Source organism: Lissotriton vulgaris, chromosome 1_1 (assembly GCF_964263255.1).
Source record: "Lissotriton vulgaris chromosome 1_1, aLisVul1.2, whole genome shotgun sequence".
NCBI classification, from domain to species: Eukaryota; Metazoa; Chordata; class Amphibia; order Caudata; family Salamandridae; genus Lissotriton; species Lissotriton vulgaris.
The window spans coordinates 1,563,908,225-1,563,927,141 of NC_141685.1; positions in this window are offsets into that span (position 1 = coordinate 1,563,908,225).

Genomic DNA, 18,917 nt, shown 5'->3' on the forward strand with positions numbered 1-18,917 from the left:
AGAAAATGATGTGCTGTTGCCTGAAGACGGCCTTCAAAACGCTACGGGTTGAGAATCCTCCGTCACTGAACGCACCCCACGCCCTGCAGCCCGCTGGAGTGTTTCCATGGGTCGGCTGTGGCCAGTCCGGCCCTGCTTGAGGAGCAGCGCCAGGCTTGTGAAGTGTGTGCCTGGCAGCTCGCCACTTGAGAGTGGGCACAAATGAACACCCACCGACCCGACGCCAGCAGCCAAGCCTCCACACTCGAGCACAGTGTGAAGCTGATGGGCTGGCACACTTACTAAATGTGCTATTGTTAGCCAAACCCCACTGGCACCGTGGCGAGGTGCACGCTTTGATGTGTTTCAATGTGACATGCTATAAAGCAGTGTTTGTGAATGCCAGAATACAGTATTATGCTTTTGATCGAGCTACTTGGAATTATGGCTTTACAAAGGAGCAGGGCGTCAATTATAGTAGCCAGGGGCAAAGTTTCTATCCCTTTCATGCCCTCTGCTACTCCTTGTACTGACCTTGCTACTTCCGGCCTCGGAATATAAAGGCAGTGGCAGGAAAATATAGTAATCAGGACTGCAACAGCCATGTTTATTATATGTACATTCCACAAATCCTTCCCCTAGCGTTTCCGAAATCAGGAGGCCGTTAAGTTGCTAAGGGTGCAATACGGGGTCAAACCCGTTATGTCATTAGGGAGCAGACGCTACCAATGTCACACCCCTCCTCCCCTTTCTTTATGGTGAACCAAGATCCATACTATGGAAATAGATAAGACAGGATCTGGCCTCTACACTTTTTCGTGGGTGGCGAGGTTGTGACACTTCAAAACTAAAAATAAATAGCCATGTGATTGGTTTGGGCTGCGCTAAATATGCTTACAAATTTAGACGGGTGAGTAGCACGCAAAATAAATAAAACCCTTTATATCTATTCAGCACTAAGCATGTTGATATTAATGTCAATACCAACAGATGTGACACTACACTACACCAGCGTCAATACAACAATCATTTCATGATATGATTCCCCCCTTGAGCAACTGGAGCAGTACTTAGGAGTGCTAACCTTCAGGGCGCACACATGAATGGCATGTTCAGAATCAGTCACAGGCAGCAGTATGTGCGAGGACAGCTGCTAGTAGGTAAGGTTACGCAGCACCAGTAGTTAGTGTGTTGGGCTGAAGTGTATTCGCAGAGGCTGATAGATTTGTAAAAAATGTGTCTTTTTGCCATCTTCAAATAATGCGAGGGAGGTGGTCAGGTGATTGTACAATGGGTGAGCTCTGCAGAGATGTGAAGCAGTGTGAAGTGAAGGAAGGCACTGGATGAGGGAAAATGGCGGAAAAAGTAGAAGCATTTGGAAGGCTGGCAGCACCTGCAAGGATGTAGTTGGAGGACAAGTCGGACGGACATGTTTGGATGAATCCCAAAGTACGGAAATTGGAGGCAAACACTGAAACTAAAAACGTTTTACAGACTAATGTTAGCTCATGAAATGCTTAGGGAAACTGGAAAATGCCCAGAGGAGGGAGATTGCACGAGTGATAGCGAGGAAGAGGTAAAGAGGTAGAGACAGTGGAAAGGGGGATTGTGCATGGCTCCCACTGCGATCAGTACTTGGGAAAGCTTTGTCTCTGAGATTTGTCATGCTTGCAGATCATCTTGTCCCTTTATTATGATCTTGTGCTCACTCAGTGACACTGGTACCAGGAAGGACACATGGATGGAACAGTTTCTTTCACATTAAGGGAATTTGCAACTCCTGCAGTCACTCACTTTGCATTTTGCACGGTCAGAGTCACATGCCGAGTCCATCGTTGAACGGCCTGACGTAAGGCACCAATACCTCTTAGATTTTGGTGGGCTTACAAGTTAACTTTGAACATTTAGCATATGTTGTGCAACTTCATGCAGCAACAAATGCCTTAATTCTCAGGGAGTTTGAGCTGGATCTTTGTTGTGGATGTATCAGTATCAACTTGTTTACAGTAAACCTACCCTGGCACAGACAGAGCTGGGTGAATCTCTTGTCCGTTGATTCCCAGGGACCTGTAAATCCCCAGGAGGAGCTCAGGATAGTAGTTCCTTTGTATATCTTTGTGAGCCAGAGACATTGGGATAAGCTCATAACACATTCTCAAAACAGGAGCACACAAATTTCAGCAAGGACGTTGGGCATGTGAGAAATGGATTTATTAGAAGAAAACACATCAAAACATGACTTCAGAGGGAGAAATGCTGAACAGTATAAGAAAGGTGGAAATATGTACGTTCTGAGTGAGTGTATTACCACTAAGGCAAGAGTAAATTAGTTGAAAGAAAGTGACAACTGAATGCGAAGTTAAATGTATTGATAACTCAAGATTGAGTTATGATTGTGTGAGGAATGAGTACACTGGGATTGAGTAAGAGTGAGTTAGAAGTGAGTGAGCTGGAAATTCATGAGGTAGGAGATAATGAGTGTGTCAGAAATTTGTTTTTTAAGAGTGAAATCGTTAAAAATGGATTAAGATTGAGCGACGAATAAAGGGTATGAAAGTTATCAATGATTGTGGTAAAAGTGAGCCACTAAGGCGTAGCTGATGAGTAAATCAGTTTTTAGTGAATTTAGAGTGAGTGACAGAATGAGTGAGAAGTAAAGCAGTGGTCCTCTTTTTGCGCGGCGTTCCGAACCGCAGCCTGCAACGCTTCATGTTTCCTTCTCGCGGGCCCCGGTGCAGCCTGCAACGCCTCTCTCTCCTCCTCGAGCGTACTGCGGTGCAGCGCGGTGGCCCGCTATTGCTGTTTTGGCATTGCAGGTGCGACCCGCAAGGCCTACTACCTTTTTGCATCGGGCACGCCGCTGACTTGCGCGGCGGCCTGTTGGATGTTTATTTGCATATTACGAATGCCCCAGCTCCCAGATTAGAGCTGCGGCTTCCCATATTACTCCTTTGGGGGCACTTATATTTACCTTTCCTATGAAGGCTTCCTATAATTCACTTTCTTGGGACCATCTTGTTGCTTATGTTTCTTCCCACTCTTCCATAGTCATGATTGCAGATGAGGTGCGATGATGGAGCCTGCTTTGTTGAAAATGTGGTGGAGACATGGGTCGGTTGGCGATCCTGAGTGGATGGAATTCATCAGGCGGATGGTGTCTTCGGTGGTGATTGGGTTCCAGGCGCAAAGGTTGTTAACGGGCGGTGTTGGTTCGGGAATGGGTGGAGTGGACATGTCGTCGGACTGGTTTTCAAAGCTTTTGTGTATTTCAGCGATTTTGTTATGGAAGAATGAGGATAGAGAGTCGCAAGGTCTTGGGAGGGAGAGATGTCGTTGGTGCCGGCGGTGGGGTTAGTAAATTCTTTGACGATGTTGAATAGTTCTTCGCTGTTTTGTGCGTTGTTGTCAAGTCGATCCTTGAATGCTGATTTCTTGGTGGGTCGGATTAGTTGGTGGTGTTTACGGGTGATGTTCTTGAAGGTAGCTAGGTTTTCAGAGGTTGGGCTTTTTCTCCAGGTTTTCTCGCAGTACGGCAGAGCTTCTTGGATTTCTTAAAGTCATCATTGAACCAGGGGGCTTTTTTGCTACCTTGCTTGATTCGATGGTTTTTCAAAGGTGCAAGTTCGTCGGCGCTATGGGTGATCCATTGGGTGAGGTTACTGGCTGCTTGGTTTGGGTCCGATGATTTGGTGGGGGGGTTTTGTTGGAGCGATATAAAGAGTTGCTCGGTGGTTATTTTGTTCCAGTTTCTTCGAGGGATGGGTTGTGGGGGGTTGTGGGTCGTCAACTTTTTGTAGTTGAAGTGAACGCAGCTGTGGTCCGTCCAATGGAGAGCTGTGGTGTGATCGAAGGAGATGTGCTTGCTGGAGGTGAAGATAGGGTCGAGTGTGTGTCCGGCGTAGTGGGTGGGGGTGTCTACAAGTTGTTTGAGTCCTAGATTGGCCAGGTTGTCCAGAAGGGTGGTGGTGTTGCTATCGTTGTTATTTTCCACTACTGGACAACGGAGAAACAGTTGCCCTCATCTTACTTGACCTCTCCGCAGCCTTCGACACAGCCTGCCATAGCACCCTCATACAATGACTCAGCAACATCGGAATACAAGGAAAAGCACTGGAATGGATCGTATCGTTCCTTGCCAGAAGAACCCAGAGAGTCCGCCTTCCTCCCTTCAAATCAGAAGCCACCGAAGTCATTTGCGGCGTACCACAAGGATCATCACTTAGCCCCACCCTCTTCAACGTATACATGAGTCCCCTCGCTTCCATCGCACACCAACACAACCTCAACATCATCTCCTACGCAGACGACACCCAGCTGATCCTCTCCCTCACCAATGACCTGAACAACGCCAAAACCAACCTACACGAAGGAATGAAAGAAGTAGCCGAGTGGATGAAAAACAGCTGTTTAAAACTGAACTCGGACAAAACAGAAGTACTCATCTTAGGATCTTCCCCCTCCGCCTGGGACGACTCTTGGTGGCCACCAGCCCTAGGAACTGCACCCACACCAACGGATCACGCACGCAACCTGGGCTTCATCCTGGACTCCTCCCTCTCGATGACCAGACAAGCCAATGCCGTCTCATCATCCTGCTTCAACATCCTACGCATGCTCAAAAAAGTCTTCCGTTGGATCCCCACTGAAACAAGAAAGACGGTCACTCACGCACTGGTCACCAGCCGGCTGGATTACGGAAACACCCTTTACGCCGGAACCACAGCCAAACTAAAGAAAAAACTTCAACGCATCCAAAATGCATCAGCCAGACTCATACTGGACATCCCTCGTCAAGCTCACATTACCGGCCATCTAAAAGATCTCCACTGGCTCCCCATCAACAAGAGAATAACGTTCCCTCTCCTCACCCATGCACACAAAGCCCTCTACGACATAGGACCCGAATGCCTCAACACAAGACTGTCCACCTACACCCCCACCCGCCAACTACGATCATCCAATCAAGCCCTCGCCGAAATTCCGCGCATCCACAGATCCACCATGGGCGGTAGATCCTTCTCCTACTTAACGGCCAAGACCTGGAATTCCCTCCCCACCCACCTCCGCTTTACTCAGAACCACCTCTCCTTCAGAAAGCAACTAGAAACCTGGATTTTCAATAATTAATTGCTCCCACCTCCCAAGCGCCTTGAGACCCTCTGGGTGAGTAGTGCGCTATACAAATTTCTGAACTTGAACTTGAACTTGAACTCCTTTCCCTATTCAAAATGGTGATGACTTACTTCCTGTTTTATCACTTCCTGTTCCTGTTTTATCACTTCCTGTTCTTGAGCATAAAAGGGTCAGAACCTTTTCTTTCTTTGCGGTGCAACACTTCTTGTTCCTGCTGGTGGGTCCTCGCTCCTGTTGGTGCCCTTGCTCCTGTTTCAGTGTTCTTTTCCTTCCATTGGCACTCCTTTGTTCCTTTTGTGCCTCCTGCTCCATCTTGGACTTCTGGTCTTCGAGTGTCTGTCTTGTTCCTTGACTTCTCGTTCCTTTTCATTTCTGGAGTGTACTCTTCATCAGAGGTTTTTCCGTACTGGGTTTTATCCTCTGGAAGGCACAGGCTGCCTAGGCCTTTTACTGTCTGCAGCAGCGTGACTACTGGAAAGGGTCACCCATACCTCAGACAAACCACAACTTATAAGAACCGAAGCCAGGAAACGTCCCAACATATCAAGACTGGTAAGAAAGATTCCAAACGTGACACCTATTGTGTTTAGAATGCTGAGGAAGTGAGTTAGAAGCAAGGTAGGAGTGACTTGTGGGTTAGAGAATAGTGAAGAGGATTGCTTGATCAGAAAATCGATACTCCCTCACTGGCGTGACCTGACTGAGGATCCATCACACGACTTCACTTCTACCATGCGGTATTACGAGACCTTGCATTGTATTATCCATGGAGACATAGTAAGAAGCTGATGCCAGAAACTCTTAAACTTGACTGAGTGACTGAGAAAGGATATATATATATATATATATATATATATATATATATATATATATATATATATATATATATTCACAGAAAAAACCATAGGTTATAGTGGATATATAGTTAGGAATTTGCATTTACAAAACCTTGAAAATTCAATGAAAAAACCATAGGTTATAGGCCATATATAGTTAGGAATTAGCATTTACAAAACCTTATTTTACTCGCATAAAACCATTGAAATTCCATATATAGTTAGCTAACTATAAGCGCTAACTATATATTGCGCACCCGCAATCCACTGCTGATGATGTCACATATTACATCATTCATGACATGGTCAGTGACATCACTGATGACATCACTGATCAAAACAACCAGTGATTGTATGTGTCTGTAAAGTTTAAATATGTTTCACATATTGAAGAATGAGTGGATGTATAAGTGTCTGGATGAAGAATTTAGTAGGTGCATGACTGACTGTATGAGTGAGTGATTAAATGTGTCTCACTGAGTACATGAGTTAGTGACTAAACTGTCTTAATTCGTGCATCAGTATGTTTGTTGTTGTGTAAGCTGCTGCATGTGTTGATCAGTAGCTATAAGAGTGGCCATATGGGTTATTGATTGGTTGCCCAAATATTTGAATGGGAGGCTGAGTGTGTGTGTGGGTGGCTGGGAGGTGCGTGACTCTGTGCATAGATGTGTAAGCAGTTGATTCACTAGGAGTATGAGTTCAAGAGTGCATGTGGAAACAGCTATATGGGCGGTTGACTGTGCATGGGTGTGTTGGTGAGTGAATGGATTTCTCATTGCTACATGTGCAAGTAAGTACGTATGTAAAACACAATACATGTGAGAGTTGAGATATATAAATAACTGAACATAAGACCCAGTGAATGTGTGAGTGGCTGTATCGATCACTGTGAGCTTGTATCAGGGATTATATAAGAGAGTAAATATGTGTTATTATATGTTTGAATAAGTAAGATGTGTATAACTGTATAGTTGAGGAAATGGAGGTGTGATTGATTCTTTGCATGACTGACTAGGTGTGTGAGTAACTCCATGGATGAGTGACAGTCTGTGAGTGTCTGTTTATACTGAGTGTATGTAAGGTTATATTAGAGTCTGAAGAGGTTCATTGTATTATCACATGAGTGATGTGATCAGTGATGACAAATGAGATGTCATCAGTGATGTCATTTGAGTTGTCATCAGTGATGTCATTTGAGATGTCATCATTGATATCATTTGAGTTGTCATCAGTGATGTCATTTGAGATGTCATCAGTGATGTCATCAGTGATGTCACTGACCATGTCATGAATGATGTAATATGTGACATCATCAGCAGTGGATTGCGGGTGCGCGATATATAGTTAGCGCTTATAGTTAGCTAACTATATATGGAATTTCAATGGTTTTATGCGAGTAAAATAAGGTTTTGTAAATGCTAATTCCTAACTATATATGGCCTATAACCTATGGTTTTTTCATTGAATTTTCAAGGTTTTGTAAATGCAAATTCCTAACTATATATCCACTATAACCTATGGTTTTTTCTGTGAATTTCATTGGTTTTTTAATAGCAAATATGAAAAGCTTTAAAATGTCAAGTACGTGATAGATAAAAACATTTTCGTATTTATGCACGCTGATGTGCTTTGAACGCTGCCCCCCCCCCCCCTCCCCTCTTTTGCCTTTGTTAGTACTCTCTCTTTGCAGATACAGAAGGGTAGTTAACGCAGGCCTTTACCCCCGTTGTAATCCGTCGTACCTCCTTGTCTCTCCATTTGATTGATTGTTGTCCAAGCATTTACTGTTTTAGAATTGGTTCTCTTTGGATCATTCTCTATTTACAAACAAGCACAAAGTCGCAATACTCTGTTTAGTCTTTGCAGATAGTGAAAAATCGTGTAAAAAAATAAAAGTAATCGAGCAAAATCAGTAGGCCACTAATTGGATCTCTTTTTGACCTCGCTAATATAGAAATATTAGGAACAACCCTTCTTGAGAAATACGAAAATAGTGAGATGAACTGAGCTCCACACCATGAGGGCTGCAAGACAGCTCGGCTCCATCACCCATCCCGCACAAAATAATGACAAACCCTATGCAAATATTAAAAATATAGACAACACACCAGCAAAGAAATAGGGTAAAACATTTTATTAAAAAACTATTTACATAACGTTGGTTTATAAGATGATGTCAGTAGTGGACCGATGTGTGAATAGATCGAAAACAGCACAAGGCTCCAAGATCCGGATAGCAAGCTCCTGGATGTTGGGTGCCATAGTTTAGAGTTCTGAATTTCAGCCTTTTTCAATGCCTGTGCTTTGTTGAATCAAAATGGCGGCTTGACACAAAGCTGACTCAAGCGTTGTTACTGATGCTATGCAGACCAAAACTGGTTTTCAGTTTGTACATTTTTCTAGATTTTTCAATCCAAGTTTGGTTGACTTTGTAGAACGATGGCTTCAGATTTTCAACATACGGTGTAGTGGCGCTGACTGGGAGGGGGCGCTTCGCTCCTGCCCCCTCCCCAAGTAAGATTTTCATACGTGAAAGTACGTTAATGGTTTTGGTCCCCGAGATGCTTCGATGTCACTACCATTCTCAAATAGCATAAGTTCTGGATGTTGGGTGCCATAGTTAAGAGTTCTGAGCAGCGCTTGTAACACTGTCTGAAGCTTATTTCCTCCTACTGCAGCTTCACTATTCTCAAAGTAAGTGAGTGTCGTTTGTGGACCTGACTGCATTAGAAAACAATATGATATGTTACCTTCCTAAACAGCTTGACGGAGGCCCCTGAGGGGCGCTGTGATGGCCATGGACTCGGAGAAGACGCTTGGCTCCGACACCCTCCCCAAGTCTTATAGCACTGGTGTAGCCTGAGATCGCCCCCGACATAGGCGGCCGGCTCCCGGGGTCCGGCGGTACTTTTTGCCTTTTGATGACTCTTCAATTCTGGACCTTGTCCCACAATCCGTTTGACCTGAAGACAAGCTGTAGTGAGGCGCCCCTTTATCGTTTTAGTTGCCATTCCGCCCGCTTTTGCTACACTGTGCCTCTTCCGCCATTCAGCTGTTTTCCGCCCGCTCTTGCGACTACAGCGTCTCGCTCACCATGTAGTTGAGATGCGCCCGCTCTAGCGGTGCAGCGATAGGCGGCTGCCACAGGACTCTCAAAATGGCGGCCGGCTCTTCGGTTTTGGGCCTGGTCCACTAAAATGGCCCTGGGACACCTTGGAACTCGGACGCTTGTCTGCTAGGGCTTGGATCCCATTCTCGAAAAGCGTCCCCTCAGCCGTGAAGATTCTACAAAAGTCTTGGGGGCCTCCGACTCCCGCAGGCTTGTGGTGGGGAGCGGCTGCCATGATTGCTCGTGGAATGGCCACGACGGAGCTACGAGATGGTAGTGGTCTCATGCTGACGCCAGCTTTAGTCTGAAACATCCAGAAACACTGTAGACTACCAATTCGATCAGTTCCGGTAGCGCCCCAACATGACCCGGAAGAGAAGAACTTGCCCTCCCCTCTTTGACTGATGGTTCTTGTTGCCTGTCCCCTCTGTTGTCATTTAACAGAACTTTTTGGACTGCTGAAAGGGGTTGTGTTCTGAACGCTGGTTGGTGGAGACATTTAGACTATATTCTTGACCTACGTTGTCGCGTAATGCGTTTTATGACACGCCGCGTTAGCGCACCCGGAAGTGATCCGAGGCGCGGCGCGCAGCGCGTAACGTAAGCATAACAGGTCATGTGACTTGTTAATAAAACTTTTCATTGGTTCATTTTACTTTTGTTAATTTAATGATGAAAAGCTTGGTCATATGACCTAAAAATTACGCTTTTTATTATTTTCGAACAATATTTTTTTTTCAAACATATGTTATAATATTCCAGGCTAATGTACTTTCCCGGAAAATTTACAACTGTCTGGCAAGTAAAATATATTCCTTTTTCGAGAAAAAGGGCGTTTCTTCCTTCCATGACGGAGCCGTTGAGTAAAAGAGATTCGGCCTGCTGTCTTAGTCGCCGATACGCCTGATTATCAGATTCTTATCGATCACTTTATGTTGCAGACATGAAAAACACAACTGCCCTTGACCATTTATCTTTACTGCGTTCCTACATATTATACCTTTTATCCGTCATGTAATTGGACTGCTTTATTTCACTTGCCTTTTACTGATTCGAAAACAGTCACTAAAAGTAAAAACTTTACAAATGAAAATACTACTACCGTGTTTTGTTTTAAAAACCTTTATTGTGAAAATGTCAGTATACAAATACGGGCCTATAACCACGTGGGCCGGCCACGGAGCAAACTCAAATCGTATATGATGAGGAGACATTTACACTGTAGAAGAACGTAACGAGCGGGCCATTAGGTGACAAGAACAAAGGTGTCTAACAGTTGCGGTATCGGTGGACGTACATTTTGTAATTAAAATACGACAGGGCCACTTACAATAACATTTTCTAGATATACATTTGCGGGCAAAGAGTTACGAGTCCCATTTATACCGGCGCCATTTTGGGCGAGGCCGGGCAGGTCCAAGATATAGTCAAAATGTCTCCACCAACCATCGGCCAGACCAGAACCCCTTTCGGCCCTTTATGTTACAAGATGATGTCTTCCATTCAGAAAATATTGGTGGCAGCATTTTGAAAGGAAACAGAAACAGCCGTTCTCCTAGTGAGTTTCACATTGTTACATTTAGGAAGAATGTTGAAGAGTAGTATGTGGAAAATCTGAAGCCATTTTTCTACAAACTCTCAATCAGACTTGGATGGAAAAAAAAACCTGAAGAATGTACAAACTGAAAACCAATTTTTGTCTGTATAGCACCAACAGTAACGCTTGAGTCAGCTTTGTGTCAAGCCGCCATTTTCATTCAATCAATAGCGTCCCCCTGCACACATTCAGGGACCTGGTCGTGTCTTCAGATGAAACGCATTGTAGGAAAAGAAGCAGAAAGGAAAAGGAAAAAAGTTCCGCCGGACCTAGTGAAGCTGCAGCAGGTGCAAATAAGCTTCAGACAGTCTTACAAGCACTGCTCAGAACTCTCAACTGAGGCACTCAACATCCAGGACTTGCCATTCGGATCTTGGCGCCTTGTATTTTTGTTTTGTTTTTGATGGAAGGGAAAGAACAAAAAACAGACATTGAAAAAGGCTCAACAGTGCAGGGCGCCTTGTGCTGGTTCCGACCTATTCACACATCGGTCCGCTACTGACATCACCTCATAAACCAACGGGGCACCCCACGCCGACTTTCGGCGCAGCATTGTAGGATGGACACACCAGTGCGGCAATTTGATGGATACCACCTCGGTGCCATCCAGATCTCGGCGCGTTCATTCATTCAATAGCGTCCCCCTGCACACATTCAGGGACCTGGTCGTGTCTTCAGAAGAAACGCATTGTAGGAAAAGAAGCAGAAAGGAAAAAGCAACAAGTTCCGCCGGACCTAGTGAAGCTGCAGCAGGTGCAAATAAGCTTCAGACAGTTCTACAAGCACTGCTCAGAAATCTCAACTGAGGCACTCAACATCCAGGACTTGCCATTCGGATCTTGGCGCCTTGTGCTGGTTCCGACCTATTCACACATCAGTCCACTACTGACATCACCTCATAAGCCAACGGGGCACCCCACGCCGACTTCCGGCGCAGCATTGTAGGATGGCCACACCAGTGCAGCCACTTGCTGGACACCACCTCGGTGCCATCCGGATCTCAGCGCGTTCGAGTCACTGTGCCGGAAGAGTGACCGGAACTCAGCTGAACACGCCGTCTTTCGGCGCAGCATTGTAGGATGGCCACACCAGTACGGCAATTTGCTGGACACCACCTCGGCGCCATCCGGATCTCGGCGCGTTCGAGTCACTGTACCGCAACAGTGACCGCAATTCAGCTGGACACGCCGTCTTTCGGCGCAGCATTGTAGGATGGCCACACCAGTGCGGCAATTTGCTGGACACCACCTCGGTGCCATCCGGATCTCGGCGCGTTGTGCTGCCTTCGGCCTATTCGCACATCGGTCCGCTACTGACGCCGCCTCACGTGCCAACGGATTTTCTACGCTTTTTGTAGCCCTATGTCGCATAACAGGTCATGTGACTTGTTTATAAAACTTTTCATTGGTTCATTTTACTTTTGGTTTCCTAAAGATGGAAGGCTTGGTCATATGACCTAAAAATAACACTTTTCATTGGTTTAGAACATTTTTTTTTCCCAAACGATGAAAGCCCCACCTTGTTTCTGGATCATTCAGACTGAAGCTGGCGTCAGCATGAGAGCACCACCATCTCGTGGCTCCGTCGTGGTCATTCCGCGAGCAATCATGGCAGCCGCTCCCCACCGAAAGCCTGCGGGAGTCGGGAGCCCCCAAGACTTTTATACAATCTTCACGGCTGAGGGGACGCTTTTCGAGAATGGAGCCCAAGCCCTAGCAGGCAAGCATCCGACTTCCAAGGTGTCCCAGGGCCATTTCAGTGGACCAGGCCCAAAACCGAAGAGCCGTCCGCCATTTTAAGAGTCATGTGGCAGCCGCCTATCGCTGCACCGCAAGAGTGGGAACAACTCAACTACATGGTGAGCGAGACGCTGTAGTCGCAAGAGCGGGCGGTAAACAGCTGAATGGCCGCCACCTGGGGAGGCCCGTTCACGCCGCCTCCCCCCCCCCCCCCCCGGGCCGCCGCACGCCAATTTTCGGAGCAGCATTGTAGGATACCAAAACCAGTGCGGCAGTTTACTGGACATCACCTGGGTGCCTGTCGTACATGTTGTGTCAGCCATGTGACACTGGACACAGACCGCTACTGACGAGGCCTCCCCCCGCACCACCCGGGACGCCCCACGCTGTTTTTCTGTGCTGCATTGTAGGATCCCTAAACCAGTGCGGCACCCAGGCGACATCACCTGGGTGCCGTCCAGAACTCTGCACGTTGTGCTGCCTTGGGACTATTCGCACAACAGACCGCTACTGACGAGGCCTCCCCCCGCCCCACCCGGGACGCCCCACGCCAATTTTCGGAGCAGCATTGTAGGATCCCTAAACCAGTGCGGCACCCAGGCGACATCACCTGGGTGCCGTCCAGAACTCTGCACGTTGTGCTGCCTTGGGACTATTCGCACAAAAGACAGCTTCTAACCATTGTTGCTTTTTGTGTTAATAAATGTTTAAATGTTTTTAGTTTTTGTTCTGTTCATTATCGTTAAAAGTTAATAAAGTTTTATAACCTTACTTTGTTGGAGTGTTATCTATTTTTTGAAAAACGGGTGAATGGGGCCTTGAATCGGGTTATTGTCATGTGTGGGCTTTGGAAGTGTGCTGCTGCAGGATCGGACATTTCAAACTCAAATGCACGTTCTTTTTCTTACCTTTCCGAAGCATGGAGCGCAATAGCAGGCAGAGAAAGGGTGATGCACGTGTTGAACACTACCTGACCTGGCAAGTTGCTGGCAGTGCCCCCCCGCCCGCTCCTGAAAGAGGGCACACACACACCGCCGCCCCGAGTACTTCAGAAATCTTTAAAAGACCATGCGCTTGTTCATGAGGCTTAAATGGTTTATCACCTCTTCTAGAACCCCTACATCGACCCTCTGACGTTTCATGGAAAAATTACCATGTAACACAATACCAAGCCCTATCAGCTGAAACCCCCAAGGAATCGTGGGGCATATTATCAAGGGGGTTTATCTCCGCTTTTTTGGCTTTAAAAACCATGAAAGCGGAGATAAAATTATTTCCCTATTATCAAGCTGTCGCTAACACCAGTTAGTGACACCTAAAAGGAGATAGCGACCATCTTGGGCCCGGCTTTGCATGTCAGTGATACTTATCACTAATGACATGCAAAGTGGCGTGCCAAGATGTTAGCGACTGGAAACAGTCCCTAACATCGCTACCTTCTATTACCAACTTTTGGAGATATTCGCACTAAGCGCGAATATCTCCAAAAGCTAACACCTGCCCTGAGCAGTTCTTAGCCATGTTATCCAATGGGAGGTGGATAACATGGCTAAGAGCATTAGGTCGATAATACATGAATATCGCTGACTTTTCTGCGATAATAGCAAGGTTTATCTGCGATAAAAATCGCCGATGTGCGGCGATAATTTTTGTCTCTAAACAAGTTATAGACAAAAATTATCGCTAGTTGTTAGTAATATGCCCCCGGGTTTTTGCTTGCAGAAATCGGGAGGCGGGAGACTAGCACTGAAATCAGTACTCACACGCCTGAATCAGGAGAATTGGCATGTCTGAATTCTCTACAGCTGGGGCCATAAACTACATCCGCAGGGGTAGGTGATAGCCTGGGACCAGCCTGGCATCTAAAATGGCTGCCGTGCACGACAAAATTGTGGCATTCGAAAAAAGGCAAGATGGCGCAGCCGCTGGAAGAGATATATCAACATATATCAGCCTCCTCAGCCACCCTCAGGAAACATAGGGGATTAGGATATGTCTCCCGCACCCCCTTATACCTAGTACTTTAATTAACGAAGCACAAAATGGCGAATTCCCGTTTCGCTACCAGTTTGCGGCCCAGTTCGCGGCCCGTGAAGCGCTTCTACCGTGAAAAATCATTTTTTTTTTATTTTCCCCACGGGACCCTTTAATAACCCCAACAACATTCCTAGGGGGTCAAGAGGGGGATACCTTGCCCCCTTTCATTAAATTCCCCCTTAGTTTTTCACCTTTTCTTCTCTCTCGATCCTACCGAGAGACAAGATGGCGGCCGCTCCGGACTGTCACGCAGCAAAAAAAAAAAAAAAGCTCACGCACAGCCGCTGGAAAAGATGTATCAACATATATCAGCCTCCTCACCCACCCTCAGGAAACATAGGGGATTAGGATACGTCTCCCGTACCCACTTATAACTAGTAATTTAATTTACGAAGCACAAAATGGCGAATTCCCGTTTCGCTACCAGTTCGCGGCCGCGCTTCTACCGTGAAAAATCATTTTTTTTTTATTTTCCCCACGGGACCCTTTAATAACCCCAACAACATTCCTAGGAGGTCAAGAGGGGGATACCTTGCCCCCTTTCATTAAATTCCCCCTTCGTTTTCCACCTCTTCTTCTCTCTCGATCCTACCGAGAGACAAGATGGCGTCCGCTCCGGACTGTTTAGAATGTTGACAGACACCGGAGAGCCAATCAGCTTTCTGCGCGCAAAGTTCCGATAAGCGAAAAGTAAGCGGACCGGATCGCTGCCCAGAGCGCTGTTACAGATATATATCTTGGTTTGAACGTTAATTTCTCAAAAACTACTGGAGCACATATATTGAGACCTAGCAAAGGCACATCGGGCTAACAGTCCCTACAATTTTGCCAAGTTTCGTGCAAATCCATTCAGCCGTTCGAGCTAAAAGTGAGTCCAACCGCCCTATGGAAAACTCAATGCAAAAAACGCGTTTTGGGACCCCCCTTTTTTCTCAGCCCCCCCTTGACGAAACCCCACCAAATTTTCAGGAGCTGCTCAGAAACAAAATGTGCCATTTTCCTGAAAATTTCAGCCGATTCCATCCACAAACGCCAAAGTTATTAGACATAGAATTTTCAAAAGTCCCATAGGGAAAAAATTCTAACTATATATACCTACTGGCGAACGCCAGTAGGTAATATATATATATATATATATATATATATATATACATACATATATATATATATATATATATATATATATATATATATATATATTTTTTTTTTTATTTTTTTTATTTTATTTATTTATTTATTTATTTATTTTTTGCTGTTCCGCAGTCTCAAAACTGTTTTATTTACCCTTTTTGACTCTGCCCTTTCAGGGCTGAATAGACTGTTAAGATTTAGAATTGTTGTATAAGCCCATTCAGGGCGTAAGTCTGAGCAAGTGAAAATTCCTGTGTGCCTTAATAATCTAAAAACAATGATCCGAGATGAATATGACCATCTATATCGCAACAGGCAGGGTATAACTGTGTTTGACTAAATAAGAGCATGCATGCACTTTAGATTTAAATTCATTGCTTACCTGAATGTTTTTAATTGGCACTGAGCACTTTATGTTATTACAACGCCATGATATGTATACATTTTTGCGAGATTTGCACATTGAAAGATGGCTGCCATGAATGGTATTCCGAAAATGTTAAACCGTCATTGATTTCCATGATGAGTTGGCTTTAAATGGCGTTGTGTATTGTAACACGGGTGAACACTGACGAAGCCTCTTGGCGAAACGCGTCTGTTGTGGGGGTAGGGGCTTGAATTAAATACCTTTTGAAACCTATGGTATGGCGTGCTGGTCGTTTGTCTAGCCAGACTGGAGTGGACTGTTTCGAAAATATATATATATATATATATATATATATCCGCAAATCCAAGTCCCGGTAGTACACCAGTCACGTTCACGAGTGGGTCGGGGTAGGGCTAAGCTGGTTTTAAGTAACAAATTGTTACGAATATCACTCAATTATGTACGAGATGTAATTATTGTTTTTTGTTGAGCACCCCCAACTTTATGTTACATATATTGTTACAAAGACGCTACTTAACTCACTACTCATATGTACAAATTCAATTATGTGAAGCACATTTGACCATCTCAATATGTCCGCCACACATTCTACATTTTCACGTATATGGGTGTTGGTCCGTTGTCTCTTTTTGTTACTGAAAAAAGAGTAAAAGGACAATTTGTTTGGCAACAATTTGTAAACGTGATCAAGCTGCAAAGCGAAACGCGTTGTTTTCCTGCTGCTGAATAAAATTGCGTGCACAGCAACCTTTTGAGAGTCGGGTACGTCTGTTCAAGAGAATGGAAAATGCTGATATATATATATATATATATATATATATATATATATATATATATATTCACTGAAAAAACCATAGGTTTCACACCAGTTATAGTTAGGGATTTGCATTTAAAAAACCTATTAAATCACTGAAAAAACCATAGGTTTCACACCAGTTATAGTTAGCTGCAAATTTTACTGACATAAAACCATTGAAATTCCCACGTTATAGTTAGTTGGACTCACTATAACTTGCGCACCTGCAATGCACTGCTGATGACGTAACATATTACATCACTCATGACATGGTCAGTGACATCACTCATGACATCACTGATGACACCATCCTTGTGACAGAGTGACAGACCTCCTTTCAGTGTAATGTAACCCTTGAAACACATATTCAAAAATAGAAACTAACATTTTCAAAAAAATAGAGACACCCATACCAATTACAACAACCAATTCAGTAATTCCACCTTCTATAAACACATCCACTCATTCACCAACAGTTCTATATAGTCACTCATACATATACTCACTCATCATATTTAGTGATACACCTATTCATCCTGTTACACAACGACAGTCATCCAAAAGTTACTCACACACATACTCACACATGTAAATAAACTAGTGAACATCCATTTATTTGCATATACAGCTATACACACACTACCACCTTACTTCTAAGGAAACGTACACATACTTACTCTCTTAAACAATCACTTATAGAAACACATACTTATTTAAACAGGGACTCTTTCAATCTCTCACTCTCACATATACTCACTTATATACATCAATACTTACATATACTAGATTAAAACATATGTAGTTACTCATAAAAACACTGGTGAGAGTCATTCACTCACTAACACACACATATACACACTCATCCACCCATACAGTCCTGCGCATATGCTGTCTTCAAAACACATACAAACAGTGAGTCAGTCCTCGATGTATGTATGTGCTAAGTAACACCCTCACCAAACCATACAGACACTCATACTGTTACTAAAAAAAATCTAATAACCCATATACACACACATGTAGCTACTCACCAACCCATGCAGCCACTTATACCCAAAGTGAAACACTGATACAAACATTTAAATATTTAAACAATACTCGCTAATATATGTATTCACTAAGATACTCTTAATATGCCAGTTAACCAGTTAACTTAATTTTTATTTAAAAAAAAACATCCATTAAAACACTTATTTAAACATTTATTCTTCCATCGACCTTTACATATACATATATAAAACATATTTATTTTTCAGAAAGACACACATTCACTGGATGGTGTCATCAGTGATGTCATGAGTGATGCCTGCAATGCACTGCTGATGACGTCACATATTACATCACTCTTGACGTAATATGTAACGTCATCAGCAGTGCATTGCAGGCGCGCAAGTTATAGTGAGTCCAACTAACTATAACGTGGGAATTTCAATAGTTTTATGTCAGTAAAATTTCGAGGTAACTATAACTGGTGTGAAACCTATGGTTTTTTCAGTGAATTTAATAGGTTTTTTAAATGCAAATTCCTAACTATAACTGGTGTGAAACCTATGGTTTTTTCAGTGAATTTCAAAGGTTTTTTAAATGCTATTTCTTAACTATAACTGGTCTGAAACCTATGATTTTTTCAGTGAATTTCAAAGGTTTTTTAAATCCTAATTCTTAACTATAACTGGTGTGAAACCTATGGTTTTTTTCAGTGAATTTCATAGGTTTTTTTAATGCTAATTTCTAACTATATATAGGGCCCCAAACCTATGTTTTTTTCAGTGAGTTTCATAGGTTTTTTAAATGCTAATTTCTAACTATATATAGGGCCCCAAACCTATGTTTTTTTCAGTGAATTTCAAAGTTTTTTTAATAGCAAATGTAAGTAGCTATGAAATGTAATATTTTTGAAAATGAATCCTATATTATATATTTATGTAATACAATTTTTTTATGTATATTGTTCATGTTTTTAAAAAAAATGTTTTACCCTGGAGCGCTCCCCGTGCGCGTACCGGTGAGCGACCCGGAAAGCGCAGTCTTTTGGAGCGCCCCGGTGCACGTACCGGGGAGCGTCCAGTTAGCGCCAATGCCGCGTACGAAAACATCATTGTGACGTACCGCGTAGCCGCGCCCACGTGATACGCACGGCATAAGCGCACCCGGAAGCACCCACGTGCA